Genomic DNA, 8,959 nt, shown 5'->3' on the forward strand with positions numbered 1-8,959 from the left:
AACTATGGCACATCATGAAGTTTGTCACATTTAGGAGTCTCTCAATTATGCTTGGAAAGGTTGTTAATCTTCAACAGTTGAAAGAGTATCAATGAAATGTAAGTCCTCCATTTAAGGGTTAGGATTTATCATTGGTATTTTGTCTTAGTAGATCAGATGTTTTTAGGAACCAATCCAAATATTCTATGCAAATCTCGGTATATCAAAAGATAGAAAAGATCTTGAAACCCAAGTGTTATGAAACAGGATAATTCTGAATGATATTTTGTTTGAAAAGGTGTTTGATACCAAGTTCTAAGGGATTGTTCCTTTCATGAATTGAACTTGTCCTAAAGATTTAAAGTCTTCTTTGAGGAGGTAAAAGATGTAGCTGCTGAACCTGAAGCAAATTTGTCCAACTTGGGACCTCTGTCACTGTGTTTTAAACACTGAATTCTGGCTCACATCATTGCTACTACTCTAATTCCTATATAAAGATCTTTGTGTAATGTTACCTCTTTAGATGTGTTTGTTCTGTATTGCATAATTAATAGATATAAATTAAATTGAGCTTTATGGTTTCGTGAGTGCATATTGGAAAATGCGGCTGACCCACATTCTTCAGTAAGTTTGCCAAGTGTTTTCTTTATTACTCAAATTTTGCATTTTTATTTGATTGATCTCTCAAGTTTACCATTATTGAAGTCTCTTCCACCTACGACTACAAAACCTTTTCTAGCATAGGTTATACTCTAGTTGGAAGTGAATGGTACAAAAATGATTGTATGAAAGAAAGGTCCGATCTACCTAAAGCAATTAAATTTGTTTCTCATCATATCTATGCGATGTTGAAACATGTGGAAGAAGTTAAAGAGCATCTGCATGGTATTGAGGAAAGTCTGGAGGGTCTCAAGGAGTCAATTTCTAAGTTGGTGCATCTAGGAAAAGACACTAGTATAGATGTGGGAAGGTGAACATTATTCTTGATAGTATAAAACAAGAAAGAATAAAAATCTTTAGCTTGCTATTCAAGCAAGTTGACTCCATCAAAATTGAATCCTACTCCTCCCATATTGAGCTTTCTATCTCTGTGCAGACTCCTATTAGAATTTCTCTAAGAATCTAGAACCATCCTATGAAAGATTATATCACAACATGCATAATACCCTCACCTATTTCAGCAAGAAATGTTAATTTGGTTAGAAAAACTACTTTTCATTCAAAGGGGGCATGTCCAATTTTTGGATCTGTATAAGAGGCACTCGCTTTCAACCCTCTCCTGCCTAATTATATTTGTTTTTAGACTATGCTAATTTTTATTTTAATATGCATCAATTTGTATATATTCCTTTCCTATTTGTCTTTCTATTTATTCTTTTAGATTATGCCAAAGGGGGAGAATATCTTCCCATTAGTTTATCAGAAGGAATTAATCAGCAAGGGGGAACTACATGTGACGGGGACCTTCTTTCATGAGATGGGGAGCCAGCTACCAATAAGGGGGAGCTCCATAAATAGAGAAGTTAATTGATGTCTATATTGTCATTATCAAAAATGGAGAGATAGTTAGCTTCCTATAATCACCTTATATTTTAGTAATGATAAACTAACATAACAGACCAAATCTAGAAGTTCTCTTGATGGGAATAAATCTATGGAGATCATGGACATATACGAAAAGACTCAAGGCACTCTTTAAAGATCCCAAAATACGGAATCAAAGGATGCTGACACAAGGCACCAATCTCAAAGAGCAATCAAATATGGAAATTAGTACGAGGCAATATTTCGTGAAAACCAAATAAGGAAAATGATCTTATTCTCTACATAGATATATCTGATGTTGACTTGTATGAATATGACACTTCAATCCAGCAAAGAAAAAGACATATCACACGCACAGACATATCTAGTATATATGCGTTAATGATATGAGTCCTAAATCAAGGAATGCATACAAATCCTTGATGAAAGAAAATTCCTTAGGTTTTCATTTTAGAGAAAATAAGCAACACAAGATAAAGATTGTATAAAGTCATAGAAGATAGAAGAATCCTTACACAACTTCACATGAAACTATCACTTAGTCTCATCTTTTAGTCCTAATAAAGTCTTGTAATTCCCTTATTTTAAAATTAGTACAGAAAGAAAAAGATAGAGTCAATCCATTAGTTATACCAGTCGAAGCTATGTTGCAAATTTAGATAACCTCATACTGATATTAAAAGTTTGTACAACTCCATTGTAACTCATTCTTAATGTCAATCTATAAAGAAAACCCTTGCAACCTACTAGGCAACATACTGATGATTAAAACTACTATAAAATTTTGTGTTCTCTTTTATATTTAAGTTATGAATCTAGTTTAATTCTATTTTATTTTTTTATCATAACTTGCTAGAGAGTTTACTGACGTAGCCAATCAGTCCACTCAGAAAAAGATTTCAATTCACCCCCATCTTGAATTACAAATAGTACTAACATACTCAGCAAGCATTCCGACCCATAACAAGTATATTATTACTTATATGGTTGAAAACAACATATTATTCAATTCCTTAAGAAAATATATGTATTATATTATTATATCTATATATTACGTATTTATGATTATTATATTTTATATAATATTATTTGGTTATGAATATAATATATTATTACTATATATAACATTATTTCTATGATGTTTTAACTCTCTTATTTCTATTTTAAAAGACTGCAAAATTGAGAAGCGAGATACTGAAGTTAAAGTAGAGGGATGGAAAGCCCCTATATCAAGCATGGGAAAGATTCAATGCCCTCTTCAGAGATTATCTGCATTATTATCAGATGAATGAGGTACTAATCCATACTTTTATTGAGATTCTTGAGCTATACATAGTGATACTATTCGACTTTACATTAGGTGGTTAGGCCCTCGCAAAGACGTATGATGAACTTTTTGTTCTCTTAAAGAAGTTTTTTATAGAGAAATCCAAAATGGAATAGAGAAGAGAACAACGCTATGGTGAAGAAGGTCTAATGTATGTTAGAAGATGATAATTTCACTGCTTTCTCTGAACAGTTATCAACTATTCAAAATCAAATGAATACTCATTTTAGCAAGTTGTTTATGGCCCAACCTCAAGTATAAGTAAATTCAGTGAAACTGGTTTTTCCATGGTGTGAAACATGTGATAGAGATCCTTCAACAGAGATATGTAGGGTTAATTTCGACTCAGTTAACTTTGTAGGCAATGCTTAGAGAGAAGGAGGAATTTGAAGTATGAGTACATATAATCCAGGTTGAAAAATTTACCCCAACTTTTCAAAGGTAAAAATCAGGGCCAAAACTTCAATCAAAATTACTAAAGACCATATGGTTAGAATTAACAAAATTATAAGAAACAATCTTAGGGTAATCAGTCGAATGCTCAGCTAACCACTACAAATGAAATGTTAAAAATAATTATGGCTAACTAAGAAAATATGTCCATAGACATGAAAAATAAAGTACTACCGGTAAGAAATCTTGAGCAGAAGATGGGTAGATAACTGGATACTAGAATTAATGTCCTTAAGGGGTTTCTCAAGTTATACAAAACTAAATCTCAAGGAGATAAATGTAGTCACTACTCACAGTGGTAATGAGATAGAGGATATTTTTCCATAAATAGTAGAGCACAAGACCATCAAAATTGATGAAAAGCAAAATGGAGCAAGAGAAAGGGGTAAAATTTTAAGAATAATCTTCAAGTGTAAAGCCAACCCCTTCTTTACTATACACATTAAAGAATTAGAAAGAGAATAGAAGTTTCAAAAATTTTCTTGATTTATTAAGACAGGTGCATATTAATCATTCTCTTAGATGTTATGCAAAGGGTTCCTAAATATGTTATGTGTATTAATGATATTATGGTGAATAAGAGATTCTTAATAGAGTGTGTGACAATTTCACTCATTGAGGAGTGCATATCTGGAATTCAAAATAATTTATTATTCGAATGGAAGGATCCTCTCAGTTACATTATTATAGTTGGAAGACAAGTAGCCTGGGCATTATGTGATCTTAGGGTTGGTATTAATTTGATGCCATCTTGTATCTTACAAATATGGGTTTTATTACTATTCTTCATCAATTAGTTGACAGCTTTTTGGAAAGACCAGACGAGATTATTGAGGATGTTATTGGGCAGTTTAGGTCCCTTATATTTTTGGTGGACTTTTTCATATAAACTTTGAGACAGATCTAGAAGTCTCATTTATTTTATGACATTCATTTTTTGCCATATGATGATATTTGATTGTTCTGGTCATTAGGCAGCTGACTATGAAAATAGATGACAAGGTAGAGGTCTTTAATATGTATAAAGCAATTAAATTATCTGCAGTCTGTAAAGAGTTGTCTGCTATCACAATAGTAGATATTGATTCCGATTTACCTCTATTCTTATCTAGAGATCATTAGAGAGAAGAATTATGGGACAAGATATTTTTAGGATGCTAATGTTCATAAGATGTTACAGAGTTTGGATGTGAATAGTATCTTTCATCAAATAGACAATTTCGAGCCGCATAATATGCCTCTTAGGACCCTTCCTAAGACATCTACCGAGGAAACTCCTAAGCTAGAATTGAAGGCACTTCCACCTTACCTCAAGTATGATTTCTTAAATGAGGATGATAAATTTTCAATTATCTTATTGTAGATTTATGTGATGTTCACGTTAAAGAGGTCATGCCAGTGTTGAAGAAGTGCAAGCAACCTTTATATTAGAAGATGCCTAATATTCATGGGATCAACCTAGAATTTTATATGCATAAGAACTTCATGGAAGAAGACTACAAGAAAATCATTCAACATCAAACGTGTCTAACGATAGTTATGAAGGATAAGGTATGAAAAGTGGCAATAGACTGTCATAATTTGAGCCAACACCATAGACATAACGACACCCGAGACCATCACTAGCCTGAGCAAACCACTTAGCCTGACATGAAACTAGAACGTATACTGAAAGATAATGTGAAACCTGTGAGAGCTAAAGTATAAGATAAACTTAGGCAATAAATAAAAATAAAATAAACCTTTAATAACTTAAATATGGCATGAAGTCATTTAAAACTCATTAGAATTGAATCGACTATTTCATCAGAACAAGGCTCCAAGCTACCTTTATGAAAAATAACAATAATTAAGGAGTAAGTAAAGAAATGGACAAATTATTATCAAATATATTTAGAAATATGGTGGCTTTGAGCCATAAATTATTCTTTAAATATTTTACATAAAATTGAAGACCAAGTAGCCAGAAATCTGTATAACTAAAATTGAATAACTAGATGGTTAAACAACTAAATCATAAGTTGAAATGACTATCTAAAATAATGAGCTAAATTGAATATAAAGTCTTAAAGTAAATCTAAAAGTAAATCATTGTTAAAATATCTTAAAAGTGAAGGTTTTATAAGAAATAATTTTTCTCGAAATTAACTACGTTTTCTAATTTAGTGGGTTTCTTACCATCAATGTACAATTACCAACCTCGAACCCATGTGATCTATACCTTGCCAAGGTAGAACTTATCTATATAAACTGTGAATCCACTAATCTACCTTTGGACTAATAAGGAGTCACTCAAAATAGGGGTACAATCCAAAACTTATGAAGGCAACATAGTTTTATGACATGTATTTTCTGAACCCATTCTTTTTTTATTCTAGATTATTTTTCAAAAACTATATATTCATATATGCTCTTAAAATATCATGTAAAGTATTCTAAAATCCTATTGTGAGTTTGCTCAAATTCTATTCTAAAATTGTTGTTAGCTATGCTCAAATTTTATATCAAAACAAGTTTTCAACTTTTAAGTAAGTTGTGTCTTCTTTCAAACTATTCTTCTCAAAATAAATATAAGAAATTTTGATGAAAAACTTGATATAACATTAAAAATTGCATAGTAAGATTTTTAAGTTCTCGAAAAAATCCCAAAACATGAATTATAAAAGGAAGATAAGGGATAACCATAATTATTCATGAAATTCTATAATCTCCTTAGTAAATCTTCCAAAAAATTAGTATACAAAGTAAATAAATTGAATTGGAAATTTGGGACTTAAAAGCCTACTTTAATCTCAAGTAATATAATACTTTAAATCTTCGATGTGGGGATGAACATAATTTCCCACACTAAATTCCAACATTCATGTAAGAGAACAAGAATTTAAAGAGAAACTTGAATGAACTCACTAGAAACCCTATGCTTGACCCTTTCAAGAGACTTGTATTTTGAAATTTTTGAGAGAAGTAATGAGGAAAACTAATTGATGAAGATTTTATTATAATAACCATAAAGGTATTGAAATTAAAGTATTTTATGTAGGTGAAATGACCAGATTATCCTTATTTAAAATAAAGTTGGGAAAAAATTTCATGCCTAGGGAGGATAGGCATAGGGCACTGCACAAACACCTCACCATTATTTGTAGCATGAGTTGGTCGCAATCTTGGAGCCTCATACTATGCCTCCCAACATTCTAGGATGTAGGCTTATGGTCCTCCAGGGTTTGGTGAGAGTCCTAGCATGGACCTCATTGTTTGGAACTCTAAAACATTGTGCACAGTCCATTTCTTACATCTAGAACTCATATGTAAGTACAAAAATACAAACAATTGATTTAGAATTTATTTAACAGTCATATAAATTGATTTTCAAGTTCAAAAAAGCTTACGTTATGACATGAATATGAATCAAATATATGAGGTGGTAATTTGAGTATTATTTACCTAGTTTCTAATTATGAGTGGGCTAGCCCTGTGCAATGTGTCCTTAATAAAGGAGGGATAGTGGTGATTAATAATGAGAAAAATGGTTTAATTTTAACTCAAACAATCTTTGAGTGGTAAATATGCATAGATTATAGAGAGTTGAATGAGGCCACCAGAAAAGACCATTATCCTTCTGCCTTCGTTGATCACATATTGGATAAACTAGTAGGCCAAGAGTATTATTGCTTCTTAGATGAGTATTCAGGATATTATCATATATACTTTGTAGTAGAAGATCCGGAGAAGATGAATTTCACCTATCCATATGGCACAAATGATTTCAAGTGAATGCCTTTCCGAGTTTCCCATGCTCCTGCCATATTTCAAAGATGTATGATATCTATATCTTCTGACATAATGGAGGACTTTGTTGATGTGTTTATGTAATATATTTTTGTGACTCTATTGAATCTTTTTTTAGAATCTTAACAAGGTACTATCTAGGTGTGAGAAGACAAACTTGGTGTTAAATTAGGAGAACTATCACTTCTTTTGTAAAGGAGGAAATTAAAACCTTAGTTATATTGTGTTACCATGAGGTCGTGAGGTAGAACATGCCAAAATTGAGGTGATTTAAAAGCTACCATATCATATATCTATTAAGGGTATGCATAGTTTTCTTTGGAATGCTACCTTTTACGAGAATTTTATCAAAGACTTCTCCAAAATCTCTAGACCCATATACATATTATTAGAAAATAAAGATGAAGTTTTATTATTACTCTAATTGTGTGAAAGCAATTGAAGAGCTGAAGAAAAGGTTGGTTGAAGCCCCTATATTGATCACACCCAATTGGGATTTGCCTTTTGAATTGAAGAGCAATGCTAGTGATATTGTTGTGGGGTTTTATCAGGATAAAGTAAAGACAAGTTCTTCCATTTGACTTACTATGCCACCAAGACTCTTGATGTTGCTTAAATGAATTTATTATGATAGGGAAAGAGATATTGTAATTAATGTATGTTTTTGACAATTTTTGGTATTACTTTGTGGGAAAAGTTATTGGGTACACAAAGTATTATACTACCCATTAGTTATTCAAAAAGGAAGAAAGAAACCAAACTTTATTCAGTGGATTCTCTTGCTACATGAATTTGATATTGAGATCAAGGATAGATAGTGAACTAAAATTCATATAGCTAATTATTTATCCATACTTGAAGATTTATCTCATGTGACCAAAGATGGACGAATTGTGAGGCATTTCCTTCTAAACAACTCACCATAATCACTCACCAATATTCCATTTAACACAAGAAAGAGTGTAGGAATAGAATTACGCTCACTCTTACCATGAATTCACAACCAACATAAGATGAACCATAGGCTTTCCCTTAGTATAATACTCCGCTAATATAAGAATGTCAATGCTCAAGATAACCTCGGAGTCTCAGGGTTGTAATATATGCTAAAGGGTGGAGATAAACTAGGGAGAAACTATTTTGGATAAAAATAGTGACTATTTTTTCCATGATCTTTAGTATATCACTTTTTCCTTTAAGATCATTCTTCAACAACCTATTTTTTACCTCTTTTCTTTTCCACAACTCTCTTTATTTTTCCCCTTTAATTAAGCTAGTTCACATATTCTATAAGTAGGGAGTCTTTGATTATCTTATCATAAAACCTTTTTTCTTTCTTTACTTTACTTCTACGAACAACACATAAGCTTTTACACACTAATAATAATTATTTTGGGGCCTTAACTTCATTTCTCTCCTTTTTCAATTTCTACATTGATTATCAACTATATCTCAACTAAAGCATTTAGGAATTTTAAATCAAATTAATGGTCTATTTAAAGAAGGAGAATAAGTTACATATGAGGCTATCAAAGGATAGATTAAAGTCTCAAAGGGGATAATTAAGATCAGGAACTATAGGTACATAAATTAAGGTATAAAGCATGGCTACAAAAGAAATGTCTATTTTTTATCCTAAGCTCAACATCAATATGCGTACAAAAAATAAAACAACAACTTCACGCATATGGAACCTTTTTAAATCTAGAAGGCTTCCTATAAATTCTCAACTAATCATGAGCAAGAATTCAAAATTAAGATAAAATCATACAAGAGTCAAACAAATGAGTTTAAGTGTTTCAACAATAATCATTTAACTTATCACAACATGCTTTCAATTAAATTTACACTTACATCTTATAGTCA

Source organism: Capsicum annuum, chromosome 5, assembly GCF_002878395.1.
Source record: "Capsicum annuum cultivar UCD-10X-F1 chromosome 5, UCD10Xv1.1, whole genome shotgun sequence".
NCBI lineage: Eukaryota > Viridiplantae > Streptophyta > Magnoliopsida > Solanales > Solanaceae > Capsicum > Capsicum annuum.